This window comes from Leptonychotes weddellii, chromosome 9 (genome assembly GCF_054177405.1).
Source record: "Leptonychotes weddellii isolate Sample4059 chromosome 9, ASM5417740v2, whole genome shotgun sequence".
In the NCBI taxonomy this organism is placed as follows: domain Eukaryota; kingdom Metazoa; phylum Chordata; class Mammalia; order Carnivora; family Phocidae; genus Leptonychotes; species Leptonychotes weddellii.
This window is the reverse complement of record NC_138377.1, coordinates 125,048,519-125,063,146: the sequence shown is the minus strand read 5'-3', so window position 1 is coordinate 125,063,146 and position 14,628 is coordinate 125,048,519. Positions and strand designations below refer to the sequence as shown.

At 55.2% G+C, this 14,628-nt stretch overlaps 1 protein-coding gene across 3 annotated transcripts in view; it reads left to right on the top strand.

Annotated features, from left to right (window-relative positions):
* The first annotated feature begins 878 nt into the window (after window positions 1–878).
* The window catches only part of CEMIP (cell migration inducing hyaluronidase 1), a 134,465-nt gene continuing 120,715 nt past the window's right edge, over window positions 879–14,628 (top strand). For 2 of the 3 annotated variants that reach the window (XM_031017660.2, XM_031017659.2), the window contains exons 1-3: window positions 1,562–2,130; window positions 3,451–3,624; window positions 4,195–4,398. The gene's annotated coding sequence lies outside the window, so the exon portion shown is untranslated. Of the gene's footprint in view, window positions 1,082–1,561; window positions 2,131–3,450; window positions 3,625–4,194; window positions 4,399–14,628 lie in introns of those variants that run through there. The other variant, XM_006746851.3, reaches the window with a different exon arrangement.

Sequence of the window (14,628 nt, the reverse complement as noted above, 5' to 3'; positions counted from 1 at the left end):
CCCAGGGACCTGTCACGGGCTCTTTCTACTTGCACTTTCCTCAAGCAGGGAACTATCTACAACAGTCATACCTGTGTGCTCTGACCCCAGGACCTTGGTCCGTGCAGTTAAAGAGAACAATGCCGGAAAGATTCTAACTTACTGAGCGCCTACTATGTGCTAGGTATCTGTATTATTACCACCTCATTTCAATCATCCTACCAGTCCCGGGAGGAAGCATCACAGAACCCATTTCCCTGATGAGGACACTGGCACCCAGAGAGGTTAAGACCTTAGTCTGCAGCCACATAACCTGGGGTGTCTGACTCTGGTTGCGAACGGAGTTCTCTTTGAACATGTTGCTCTTGGAGAAACACTGGGTCCCCCATACCAGGACCTTTCTCCAAGGCCACTCTTTTTTGATAAGTTAAAAAAAAAAAAGACCCGGAGACCTAACAGCCCTGAACCCCACGTCGCGGTCAGGCTGGCAGGCGCAGGACTTTCCCCTCCAGCGCCTGTCCCCCGCAGCGGGGTCCTGAGCCCGCGCCGGCCACCGAGCCCCCGGCGGCCGAGAACTCGCGCCGGCGGCTCGCCGCGCCCTGGGCTCCAGCGCCCTCACCCGGCTGCGGCGGTCGGCTCGCCACGCGCCCCGGCTCGGCGGGCTCGGGTCTGCGCCTCCCAGAGCGGCCGCCAGAGCCCGCCCGGGGCCGGACGGGGCGCGGGCCCCCGCCCCACCTCGGCGAGGGGCGGTCGGCCGGGGGCGGGCGTCTGGGGCCCCGGGGAGGAGCCAGCCCGGCCGGCGCTGCGCCGAGAGCCGCCGCGCGCTATAAAAGCCGCCGCTCGGGCGGGCGCCGGGAGCGCGAGCCGAACGCGAGCAGAGCGCAGCGGGGCCAGTGGGGCCGGGCTGGCGGGCGCGAGAGGCGCGGGGGCATCCCGGGCAGAGCGCGGCCGCGCGCGGAGCCCCACTTTTTCGGACGAGCCACCCCTCTGCCGGCCCACGTCCCCGGAGCTCGCGGAGCCCGTCGCTGTGCCACCGGACCCGCCCCGGCCGCCGCGCTCCTGGCCCGCGGGACGTGCCGCCGCCTCGGCTCCCGACCGCGAGGTAAGAGGGCCGGGCCGGCGCGCCAGGCTGCGCGGACTGCCCGAGCCTCGGAGGGGAGGGAAGAACGCGGGGCCGGCGCCTCCACTGGTCCCGGGAAAACGTTACCCGTCTTCGGCTTGTCAGTCCGTCCACTCTGTGCTCTGCGGTCCGTCTCTGTCGGTCTGTCTGTCCGTCCGGCCGGGCGTCTGTTGACGGGCACACGGCCCTGTCACTGTCCTCTGGGAGATTTCTCCGAGATCGTGTGATCTTTTGCAAGCCGCAGGTGCCGGGGGCGCCGGCGTCCCCGGAGCGCGTCCAGTGGTGTATGTGGGGGGGCTGCTTTCCGTAGAGCCCCCCCTTCTCAGTGGCTGAGGGAGGGGGAGTCTTGCGCCCGGGACAGTGGCTTGCCGATGAGGGACCGCTCTGAGGGCCAGGTCGCGGAGTCCCGCCGCCGGGGAGCCGGCTCACACTGCGCGCTAGTGGGCGTGCGCCTGGCAACAGGTCTGCGCCCTGCTGCTCCGGCCCCGCACCGTCTTTGCTCTGGTTTCCCCTCGGCCTCCCGCTGCCTCCGGCTCCCGCACTCCCGCGGAGCGCGGGGCTCCCCAGCGACGTGCTGGGGCGCGCGGCGTGTGTGTGTGTGGGTGGGTGGGTGTGGGTGCAATTAAATGTTAATAGACATGACGGCCCCTGTTGATGTTTAGACTGAGACTCCAAACCCGGCATTGCTGGGAGAGGGTTCGGTGGTGCCTGGCAAGGGACGTCGGCTCCAAGAAGGGTTAAATTAGGTTAAAGACCTGGCGGAGTGCGGAGTTCGAGCCAGGGCTCTGGCCAGGTCTCCAGCTCGCCGCTCTGGGAACGAGGGCCAGAGACCTCCTGGAATGGGCCCGGCGGCACGCATGTGCTCTTGAGAAAGGAGCTCAGTGCGCCCGAGGTCTTCAGCCGCAGACTCTCAGCTCTCAGCGACCGCCGCCGTTCCAAGGGTCGAAACCACCACGGCCGTCCCAGGCGCGCCTCCAGCAGCCCGGTTTGAGGTCCTGAGTCTTTCTCCGCGCAGCCAACGTTGCCCACAGGTGAGAACTCTCTTTTGAAAGTAATCTTTTGATGTATGAGCCAGTGCCTGGCTGCAGCCCCAGTCCCGGAGATGGTGAGCCTGGGAGCGAGGCTCTCCATTCCGGCGGTCTGGAGACTGATGCCGGGCGCGCCCGGGGGCTGGAAGCCGGCGGCTTTGCGTGCCCAGGCGCGGCGCCACCATGGACAGCTCCCAGCCACTTCCTCCACTCCGGGTCTGCGGCCCCGGGTCTCGGGAAGTCGCGTGCATTCCCAGACTCCAGGTGTTGGGGCGCAGAGCGGGAGGAGAGGGACAGCTAGTTTTTGAGAGCCCATCGTAACCTGTCCCAAGGCCACATGAACCACTCAGGAGGAAAAAAGGGAGCCTGTGGTTGGTGATGGGGTCCTAGGTCAACTTGCAGCTGAGCTCCCTGCAGGACCTCTGGCATGGTGTGTGGCGGGAGGGGGTCCCTGGCTTTTCTGTAGCACCGTGGGGCCCTTCAGAGGTGTTCTAAATGTGTGACGCCTGAGCAACCGACTGAGGCAGTGAGATCATGCCAGACCTAATTAGGGACTGCTCAGACTGCTTTCTGTACACAGCATGGGGCCAGGTTACCTTTTATTACCTTATTTAGAAAATTTGGTAGTGGGAAGAGATATTAGTTTCAGAGTCACAGAGACGGGATGGAGAAGAATCCAACAGAACAAGTTATAGAGGATGTGTTCGGATGCATTTGCAAAAGCAACTCTACTGTTTTCTGATCCTAATTGTTTTCTCCACCATGCAGAACACTCTTAAAGACGCTCCCAAAGGTTCCTCTTGAGCCCAGTTGATGCTTTTTCAAGTTGGTTGCTTGGAAACAGGGAGGGGAGAACCTGTAGGGGTTCCTCTGTGCAAATTACACATCTCCTTTCCCTGATAAATGGCATGGGCAGGGGCTCTTCTTTTTTCCCTCTGCACCCATACAGAAGGGTGTATCTTCCCCTATTTTAAAATTGCAAGGAATGTCCAAGGTCTGATTCTGCGTGTGACTGATGGAGGTCTCTGGGGAGTAAAAACAAGCATCCTTTTTTTTTTTTTTTTTTTTTGAGGCAGCGTGTGTGATTTTGTGAAAGTCACTGGAGAAGGGTGCCTGTTTCCTATAGCATGGGAGCACCTGCTCTCCCTGGCAGAGTTGCTGATGAGAACTGAAGTGGCCCAGGATAAAGCACTTAGCCCCTCACTGAGCACAGAGTATGCTCTTAAAATGGTAGCGATTACACGTATTTGTCAAAGATAGTTGTGCATTTCTTCTGAAGCCTCAGCCATCTGCTCTCCCCACTAACCAGCAACTGTTTGACAGGGACTCCGTCTCCAACTCGGTGTCCATGTTGGAGAACTTGTGGATGAAATTCACGAAAGCATTGAAGTTGATCACAGGGCCAACGGAAAGGGTGTTCGGAGATAAACGGGAGAATTTTTGTGTGACAGATCAGGCCCTGTGTTTCTCACCTGCACCACTTGGAAGAAAAATAAAGTAAGTCATTTTCAAAATATTATCATCGCCCTCCAGATTTGAGGATTAATTCTTCCTGAGCCTTCTCTCGAAAGAATGCAGGATCTTCCAAAAGCCCTCCTTGTCTTGCTGGGGTAGGGAGGGGATTTTTCTTGGGTCTGCATGGGGAGTGGCCTCCATGGTCCCCATTTCTGGATTGCTGCAGGGTGGAGTGAGGGTTCGTTGCTCCAGGCAGCACCTTGTCTCGGAAGCCCATGTGTGGTCCTTACCATGCAGGAAGCAGCCCATCCGTTCATGGTGGAGCCCCGCTTGGCTGTGACGTCCTGACTAGGACACAGCTCTGCCCGGAGCATTGGCCACTTACTGGGTCCCAGCTGGATTTGAAGAGTCCCTTCAGCTCTGCATTTGGGGTTCTGTCTGGTAGAAATCACTAATACCATGATATTTGGATAATGGAATTATAATGGGCCCAATCACACACTTAGAATTTTTTTTCCCCAAAAAAAGTGTGTATGTGCACGTGCATGTATGTTTCCGCCAGTTTCACATTCTAGGGCTCTTAGATTTTTTCCATCTATTTTTTTTCCTTAGTAGATCAGAAGTCATCTTAGCTCCCTCCATCTGAAAGGCGTGGAGCTCAAGGATGCAGTGCACAGATGCTGGGAGTCTTCCTGTGAGTTCCATCCGCCGGTGGTGTGAATGGAGTGAGAGGCTGGACCCCGGCTGACCTTGAAGCCCTGGCTTTCTCCCCTGGAGTCCACGCAGGTTCCGGTTTCCAGCACACGCCACTTTCTGGTAGGAAGGCACCTGAGCTCCTGCACACCCTTGGAGTCAGGACCAGTGAGGGGAGGGCCTGGTACAGGAGGTGGCAGGGGACTCCATGGGCCCCGGGGCACTCTCTGCGTCCTGCAGCAGCGTCTGAGTCTCTGGGACGGGCTGGTCAGACGGCAAGAGCGGCGATCAGGGCAGGGCCAGAAGGATGAGAGGGGTGCGTTCAGTTATGCTTAGCCTTCTCTGAACCCCGCTGCTTGAGTAACCCCCTCTATGGTCCCAGCAGAGTGGCAAGCACGTAGAATAATTGCATTTGTAGTCATAGCTCCAGAGAGAAATGCAAGTGTGTGGGCTGGGTTCTTAAGAGGAACAGAGTTATGTGTATGGGCTGCATCCCCAAGACCCCATATCCGTGAACCGTCACCTGGCGACATCTCTCTGTCCACACGATGGCAGATACCCAGATATTTGATCTCGTCAGAGTAACGCATCAGTTATCTCCTTGTGCTAGATTTTTCCTGGTGTGTGGAAGCAACTTGGTTTCCTTTGAACAGTGAATAGGAAGGGATCACATATCCTGCTCTCTTATATCCCGTTAGGTTAGTAGGAGTTCGGAGTGGTGATAGGTACAGAGGGACATTTCTCAGGGCTGAGTCCCTTTTCGACCAGTTTCCCTTGGGCCCTGAGCCTCCTTTCCCAAGAGCCTGGCCCATGGAAACTTTGTTGAACTGGGCAGGCCTCGGGTGGCTATGGCAGGGACCTGCACCTCTGCCCCAGCCCACTCCCTCCAGGGGCCATCCTAGCCTCTCTGGTCGGTTCCCTCCTCCTTTCCTTGGCCCCGGTTTGCTGTTGTGCCAGGCTCTGTTCAAACTTGGCTCTTCAGAAGGGAGGCTGCATGCAGAGAAATGTCATCAAATATACATTTGCTTTCTGCTTTGTACCCTCCGTGCCAGGAAACACACTTTCCCACCCAGAGAGAGAGGAGTTGCCCCTCTCCCCTTGCCCTGATGTTTTCGAGGGCCCCTCTCCAGGCTCGGCGTGGCTCCGGGCACACAGGTCCACCCTCCCCTTCCCAGCCCCTGCAGGTGGGTGAGCCCTGGGGAGCGCAGCCGGCCACCCCCGCCCCCTGGTGCTCCCTGGGAGGAGGTTTCCCTCTCCAGCTCCGACAGCCTGGCTCCTGCATTGGGAAATTGCTGAGGTGTTATCTTTGAATCTCCTGCAAGGGCAGCCACGGGACAGATTTAGATATAGCTTGGGTTTAAAGTGCTTTGGCCAGACAACTGCTTTTGAAAACCCTGTATGTTTCTCTCAGCTCTGCCTGTACAAGAGCTTAGCCATTGGGCATTTTGTGTTATGGGGAAGGCGCGTCGAGAAGCTGGTCCGTCTGCCATGTAAAGGATCCGGGCCAGACTTCTGCTTCTCCTGATCCTGGACATCGCAGGGGGGCAGGAGGGCTGCGGGCTTCCCCTGGGAGCCTCCTGCACTCTTCGGTCCTGTCTGGGGTCAGGAGTTCCTGCTGTTGGCTCTAAGCCATGGGCCCAGGACCGAGGCATGCACACTGGCCAGTGCCCCGATAATTTGAATATGCAAACGCATCCCAGGGGAGCTTGTTAAGACACAAGCTCTGATTGGCCGGTCCAGGGTGAGGTGGAGTGGGGCCTGAGCATCTGCATTTCCAACCAGCTCCCAGGTGATGCCGCGGGTCCACTGAGCGCCTTGGGAGGTGCCAGGGGGTATAACCTAGCTCATCTCGTCGTGGTATATTTTAAGTCAGTTTCTGGTGTCTGAGTGCATGTGGTCCAGCTGGCCTGTGTCCTCCTAATGACCTTATAATGACCCTTCAAATTCTTGGAGGTAATTATTGTTGCTCCTAAACGGTCTTATCAGTAGACTAAATACCGTGAACCCCTTTGAGTTCCCCTATTCCCTGTCATAATAAATTTTCCAGCTCTCTGAACCGAGTTACTTTTAAGTGCAAGCCCATCGTGCAAATGGCAATCTATCTTTGCCTGGCAGAGGCGTCTGAATGTAATTTTGCTGGTATTAAGAGATCACTTGGGGAGTCTCATCTCACTCTGGTTCCAGACACAGAGAATGCATGTTTACATTTAGACAACTTTACTTGACTCTAAGAATCATAGCTTTTTTTTTAACCTAAAATGAAATTCAAACCTCAGGCCCCCCGCCCCCGTGGCATCCCTGTAGGGATGAGCATCACAGATGCATACTGTCAGCCCAAGACGGAGGTGTGCAACTGCGTTGTCATCTGCCGCCACATCTGGAAGCAGAAAAAACAATTGAGTACAATGTTTTGATCATCTTGCACCTGCTGGTGCTCTGTTAGCCACGGCGGAGGAGAGCAGGATTAAAGAAATGGTCCCCACCCTCCAGAGCTAACGGTCTAGCTGGGGGACCAGCCACCTCTGTCGGAAGCTGCCACGTGGTGTGATGGGGACTGTGACACGTGGGTCAGGAGGAGTGGTGGGCAGGGGGCCGGATGGGGACAGGTGGAGCCAGAAGATGTCCCAGGAAGCTTCCCTGAGAAGAGGGGGCATACGGGGCTTCTGGAAGGGTTAGCAGGAGTTTATAGGGATTTTCCCAAGAGGCAAAGGTGGGATTCGGGGAGTGGAGTTCAGAAGGTGTTGCACACAGAGAAAGGGCCACAGGGAAAGATCCAGAAGCACAGGGAGGCTTAAACCTCTTACCTGCATGAAGCTCCTTACCTGCCCAGGTGCATACGCTCCCTGCCCCGTCCAGGCCTCAGGAAGTACCTGGCCGAAGAGAGTCCTTCTGAGCAGCTGGTGCCTTTAGTCTCATAGACTCGGGATTTTAAATTACTTTAATCATAATTTTTTTTTCCCAACAAAATCTTACTAAATCTCATTTACAAACCGGATAAAAAGTGCCTGTGGCTGAGAGTGGGTTTTTATCTTGAGGCCCCCGAGGGGTTCTGCAGAGCTCTGTGGGTTCCAAGGAGCACAGTTTGAAAACCTCTGTCCTCGGATCATTTTCATTTTGCTTTTGGCAGTCATACCCCATAGTGTCAGCTTTGCATTATTGTGGCTTGTCTTGCTATGTCTTCATCATCTTCTGGATGTCTTGCTGGGTTTTGTGTCAACAATTTTCAGTGAAATGAAACCAGAATTATCCCGTGTGTGACTATCTAACGAGTATGGGACCTGTGGGTTACCAGGGGCAAGGATCTGTGACAGATGCTGGCTCAGAAGACTCAAGATGTAGCTGACTAGCCCAGCAGGTGAAGAGAGGCATGAGCTTCTTGCAAAAAAAAATGGGCTTTTTATTTCCAATCATGTCTATCAATCTATTCTCCCAAGATTCTTCAGATCCTGTAAAAGCTGGCAAGAAGGAAACATAGCTTATTTCTAGGGTAGAAGACTCGACAAATTGTATCCTTTGTACAATTGTGTCCTTGTCTTTTCTCACTGATGTAAAGTAGACACATTTGAATGTGGGAGGTTTTGGAAGTGGGTTTGAGCAGGGGCGGTAAGTCAGAAGTATAAAAATGGAAAAGCCCACTGGTCCCAGGTGAGGTGGAAGGTTCTAGTTCAAGCTGGGAGGCTCCTGCTCGCTTCTCACAGAGCTCCTCTAACGGAGGAGGAAACTGATGCTGTGAATGGGACGACACCCAAAGAGAGCGCCGTCCTCACCGATGGGCGGTCCTAGTCCTGAGAAAGGAATCTGAAGAACCCCTTCAGGGCGCAGACCTAGCTCTAAAAGCAAAATCATATGGCTGATTTAAGGTGATCAAAGTGACCCGTGGTCAGTCTGGAGAACTTAGAGGACCCCGCCACCTCTGTGAGGAGCCCCAGTGGAGGAGCGCGGGAGGTGGCGTTTCCCTCCGGGTGGGCGTCCACAGTTGCCCTTGGCCTGTCTTGCCTGCCAGGCCGACACCCTGCTGAGGCAGGCAGTGTCAGGGAGGGCCGCCAGGCTGGTGGTGACCCGCAGCCTCGCCATCTGGGGGCAGCTGGCCGCACGTCCAGAGAGGTCTTCGCTTCAGACCATATCACCCCAGGCCCTGGAACACCCTGAACTTTGGACTTGACTCCCAAACCAGAGGGATTCGGCCTGTCCTGGCTTGCTAGGGCTGGACATAGGCTGGCTCCTATGTCGCCCTGAATTCTTGGCGCAGGTGACCCTGGTTCCCTAGATCCCACAGAACTGTCTGGGGGTGACCAGTGGTGTTTGCTGGTGGGCCACAGGAGCCCAAGTGCCTGAGGGTATAGAGCTGGTGCAGGATGGCACCTTGGCATCTGTCCGGCTCCTAGCCCAATGCACCGCTCACCTGCCTTCTTTCCAGGCTCTGGTCCTTGCTGTGGGGTGGGGACAGTTATTCCCAGCTCGGTCGGTCCCCTAGAGCCTCCCAATCCCAGGGCTCCAGAGCCTCCCAGGCTGACAGCGGGTGTGCAAAGCTCTCTCCTTCCTGTAAAAAATAACAGGACTGAACCTCACCAGGAGGGAGTAGGGGAACAGATTTGGGCAAGCAATAAAAAAAAATGTTTTGAAGCAAACTGGTGGTTTTAGGAGCAGCCTATTTCAAAGCTGACTGTGTGACAGGCACTGAGTAATTCACTCGTATGCTAATTTTCCAAAGGTTTGGGTTCAGGAAAACCTCAAACATAGTGGCTAAGTATTTTTCCTTTCCTTTAAAAATGGGGTTTATTTTCGGAGGAACTTAATCCATATGTTTCAGATCCATTTCTGCATTACTCAGCAAAAGGTTGTTTTTCACCGACATTGCTGAGCTGTGAGTATGCTTTGCTCCTTTCTTTTCTCTCCTGCAGCCGCCCCCCACTTCCCCCGGCTGGGGTTCCTGGCTGGTGCAACTCTACAGCCCTTTAGGAGACCCAAGTGAATATTGGCCCTGGGAGCAAAAGGAAAAAGTCAGTCATACCAATCCTGCCTTGATTTAAAATGGTGATATTTGGTTCGCCGTGGATTTTTCTGCAGGAATTTCAATTTTTGAAATGGGGCGTTGGAATAGTCTCGATATTACTGACTGAGTGTTTCGGTGCTGTGTTAAATTTTGCACCCCGGGCCCACCTCCCCCCCGGTGAACACCGCGCGGGCTCGCTCTGGTCAGGGCGAGCGGGTTCCCAGACTTCCGGGGGACCTGAAGCCTGTCTCTTCTTTTCCCTTGCTTCCTTTCGCTTTTAGGGAGGAACGTTGTGGTGCTCCATGCCGGAATGTTTTGCAGATTCTGCTGGGCTGATGTGTCACTGTGTCTGTGACTTCTTCAGAAGCAGTGGAGTTCATCAGATTTCTCAATTCAATTCCTGGTAGCAAAAGAGACAGCAGCTGTAGGATTTTGGCTTTGGAGCGTCTCTGTGCAGGAATTTCTTCTCATTTACATGATTAAAAAAAAAAAAAAGAAGAAGAAGAAGGCACAGCCATCTCAGTGGTGTCTGTCTGGTTCCTAGCTTTGAAGAGGCTCAGAGAGTCCTCCGACCCCATCATTGTGGTTGTGTGTATACGGGACCCAGGTGGCTGGGCGAGAGCTTGGATCTGTTTTAAATTTTAAGAGCGTTGGGCAATGTTGTTACAAATGCTAACATATAAACATTCCCCGGGGTTTTCTGAGAATGACCATGGAGTGAATTTCATTTTTACTTTGAACATCCCCACAGAGTTACTTTAAATAAGAAGCTATTTTTAACATATTAAAAAAAAAAGATGGTGCTTCGATTGAGCCTTGCTTAATAAGCGCACACGTGAGTCTGTGCTCCGCGGGTCGTTCGGGGACTCTCGCAGGTCAGGGGAGCAGAGCGGGGCAGGGTCTGAGCGGTGAGTGTCAGGCTTGCCCACGGCCCTCTGGAGGCTGTTCTGGGCGCCCCGGTGCGGGAGGGCTGGAATCTCCCTCCCACAGCGCACAAAGGGCCTCAGCTCAGTACAAGAAAGAGGCATCTCTTCTTCAGGACAGGACCCCCCTGGGCTCAGACGCAGACTTTCTTGTTCTGAGTATTCTCCAAGCCCAGCACTTAGCAGGCACAAAACATTTATTAAATATAGGAACGCATGAGTCCTGCATCTGAGTCCCAGTCCCCAAGCGCGTACATTTCTCGAAGGAAGAGGTTTGATGTGGATCCTTGTGTATTCTGCCCTGGGCACTGAATGAAACCAGAGTCCAACCAGTCACCTTCTCAAGGTCTGCACTCTGCTGGCCCTCTGGTTCTTCTTGTCATTATTATGGATACCCAGCGCTTATTGAGCACTTCCTAAGTTTAGGCCCCAGGCAATCATTTAATCCTCCTGACAGCTCTGAGCAAGGCATCGGATGGAGAAGTCTCGGTGAGGTCTACCCGAGGTCACACAAGAGCCTTGAACCATGGTGCCATCCTCAGGGACATTAGCAGGTGATGGAGTTGGAACTGGGACCCGGGTCTGTGTGTGTCCAAATGCCCGTGCTCTGAATAATGACCAGTGCTGCTTGAGTTTTCAAGTTGGAGAAGGCATGTTTATGGGAATATTGTAATTCATAGTAAAGCAGTTGGAGGGTAATTTCAACCCCAAAGCACTCACTGTTGATTTGCCAGTTCTTGATCGGACAGTTGGGATTCAGAGATGGCTCCACGGCCGAGCTGGGGAGGCAGACAGACAGACAGACAGACACTCTGCGACCTGTAGTCAGTGCTGGAAGCAAGGTGTGAACAGGGGAAGGAGACCAGCAGGCAAGACTCATGGTGGTGTTTGGTTCTGGAACGAGAGCACAATTTGCTGGCCAGAGAGAGAAGGGTTAGGAAGGAAGGAATAGTCTGAACTAAGTTCAGAGAATCCAGGAAGCAGGATCCTGGGGGGAGGTCTGGGAGTTTCTGGAAATGAGATGGTAATGGTGGGGGGGGGGCGGGGGGGATGGTTCTTAGCAGCTGAGTCGGGGATCCCGGCCTTTAACCGAGGGGACTGTGATGAGGGGAGGAGTGGGAGTCAGTAGGAGGACGTTGGACTCTTGTTCCTGGTGGCAGGTGGTCTGGGTTGGGTTTGTTGTGTTCCTCGGTCCTGAGGGTGGTGTTCTTGGCGGCAGGTGCATTCCAGGTGCCCGCTCTACCTGGCAGAGTGTGGCTGGCAGGGCCCAACAAGAAGGAAAAGTAGACGGCCCAACGTGAGTTATTGGTGCCCGGCCAACAGGGCATGGAGGGCACGAGGGAGGGCATTAAACTGGAAATATTTCAGGGATTTGCAGCCCCATCACTGCCAGCACAGGGCCTGGTCCCTCTGCAGGTAGCGCTCCAAGGCTCGGAGAGCGTTTTTCGGAGGCTCATAACCCCCTGCCTTTTCTACCTTCGAGACTGTTTGGTCTCAGTGTGGGGTCAGCAGGCTACGTGCCTTCATCCTGCGGCCTTCACGCGGATTTCTGGAAGCACCTTCCTAATTCTTCACAGATTCTTGGGCAAATCCCTAACTGCCTCATTGGCCTGACCTGCAGCAGAGGGGGTGCAAGGGAGGAGGGGCTCAGGACAGAATTTTCATGGGAGGCTCACCCTTGGACAGGAGAGAGAGTCCGTGTGGAGGACGCTGGTCCAGGTCAAGCTTGGAGAAGCTTCACTGGTTGAAGCAGATTGTCTGAGTGCTACTGTCTGGCGTGTGACCTTCCCTTGTCCCCTCCCTTCCACACTGTTTGTAATGAGACATTCAGGGGATTTCAGGGGATGAAATCCACCCACGAATGTCCCCTGAGGGTCACCCGTGTGCCCGGAGCTGGACTTGGTCCTAGAGCAAACCTAGGGGTGCCCCTCGAGTGGCCAGAGGAGAGAGGGGCCACCGAGGCCTGGGGCTCTGCCATTCAACATTGACGTGGGTCTCGGTTCAGATCACCACCATCGCCAAGATGATTCTACCCAGACGAAGAGAGAGGAATGCACAGAAGGTATTTCGGGAAAAATTCCCGTAGATTTTGCTGACTCCAAAATAAACGGTCTCCCATAGTCCTTCCTCATCATTCTTAAAGGCTTTTTAGTTTATATTTTCTTGAGTTTATTGACTAGGAGACCTGGCGGAATGAGCTGGAAAGGGGCATGGGCTTTGGAACCCCACAGAACCGGCTGCAAGTCTGCCTCCCCCACTGATTTGCTGTGTGACTTTGGACAAGTTACTCAAACTCTCTGTGCCTTAGTTGTTTATCCATCCCCTAAAATGAGGCGACTGTTCATTTTTCTGCGAGGAACATATGGCCACTAATCGGGAAATAACCCACGGCAAACTTCTTAGAGCTGTGGCCCGGTCCGTTCGAGGCATACAGATGGCGTGTCTCCTGCATTTGCCTACACACTCACTTGCATCAGGAGACATCTCATGTGGAGAAGGCAACACTGTGACTTCCGGGCGAGTCTGCCAACTTTAAAACTTTCTCAGACTTTCGCTGTCGCCACCCCCTGAATGACCCAGAGGCTTGCGGAGGGGGAGGCCGAGCCGTGGAGGATGCCCACCTCTGTGGGCCGGGGGGACAGGAACGGGGTCCACTTGTCCACGCTGCACCTCCAGAGCTGAGCTGGGGCCCAACGCACATTTATGAGAGAATGCTGTTTGAAAGAAGGGATCCCCGCGAAGGCCCCCCGCCCTCTGCTACCTCCCGCTTGCCCGTAGGCATGCTCTCCATACACTGAGTCCCTCGTGCCCCGCCTCGGGCCCGCAGTGAGCACTGCCTTTATCCTGTCTCCCTTGCACGGAGGAGGACACGGAGGGAAGCGTGACCTGTCAGGGTCACAGAGCCAGCACGGGCCCCGCCGAGCTTCCAGAAGGAGCTGTCTCCCTCACCAGCCCAAGCCACCGGGGCCGCGGGCGGTGGTAGGAAGCGGAATAGGGAAGCGGATTAGAAACCTGTTCTCACGTCCAATGAAAATGCAAAATGTAAAGGTGTCTAAAGCAGACTTCCCAGCGTCTCCGTGCCCTGGCTCAGGGCGTCCCACTGAGCCGCCGTTCGGAGGGCCGCTGGGTTGGGACAGGGCCCTGTGGCCGGGCTGTCGACAGGGCGTGAGCTCGTGGCCCATCCTGGCTGTGCAGCCTGGCAGACCAGCGTGCCTTCACGGAGGACGGCGTCGCACAGCCTTCTCCAAACTTGGGGGCCATCGAGAGGCATAGCATTGGTTTGGGTGTGCAAGATCCGATATCCTAAAAGCTCCTTATCCCCCTGTCACCAGGATGGCTGTTGCCATTGTCCGCACCCCTTGACGAGGCTCCAGCCGTGGGGGCTTTCTCGGAACCCCACGGAAGGGCAGCTAAGCCGTGCTCCCACAGGCAGGACTGCCCGCGAGATTAGAACAACTTATCACCGGTCATGGTTTTGAAAACTGCGCTTAGAGGGGGCTTTCCTTAAACGGTTTCTCAGGAGCACCACTTCCTTGGGCCGTTCGCCGGCATTCTGAGGTCAAACACGTTTGGGACAAGCTGGGTTCAACGGAGCCGACGCGTTTTTATCCCTGGGGCCCTTCTCAGTGCTTTTGTCAGTCGGCGCACAAGAGGGAAGCCGAGTCAAGAGCACTGCCCAAGTGGCTTTGTGGGCCGCGCCCTGTGCTTTTGGCGCAGAGGAGGCTGGTGCTGTGGGCGCCGTCGGGGGCCGCGGGCCAAGTCGGGAGCCGTGGGCTGGGGCGAAAAGGACACTTGGTGCAGCCGGGCACCTCCTTCCAGAGCCTTACGTGGTACCTGTCACAGTTCTGCGAACACCAGTGTCTCTCTGAGTTGGGGCCAAACGCTCGCATCAAATCTTTATTACCTTGTCCCCCTGGGTTCGGGCCACCACGTTACCACGTGGGTCCTGGGTCGGGGGATTTGAGCGGTGCTGTCACCTGGAGACGGAGACCCTTAGGCACTGCACCGTCGCTCTCCTGCGCCGTGACTTGTCTCCGGTCTCCCCGCAGGGTGCCTGGGGAGAGTGCTGTGCCCGGAGTTGATCCCTCTTCCCACCTTGCACCAAATAAGGACAAGTTTACAAACCTGTCATTTCTACGCCCCTTGCATTTAAAAAGCAATTACTTTTAAATGCTATGGAGTATTAAGTGATTATCTCTCCCTGAGGTTAAGGTACAAAATTGCTTCTCTCCCGTTTTGCAATTTGCTATTGCAATTTCACGCAGTTTATACCAGAAAGTATTTCCATAAAGAGATCAGCAAGGATTTTCAGTGGAGATTTGGGTTCGCCTCTCTTTGCCGACGGCACTCGGAACTGTAGAGTGCTCTGTCAGTGGCTAGGACGGCGGCTGAATTCGGGGCCGCTAATGCACACCCTTGCTGGGTCCCCTTTCCACC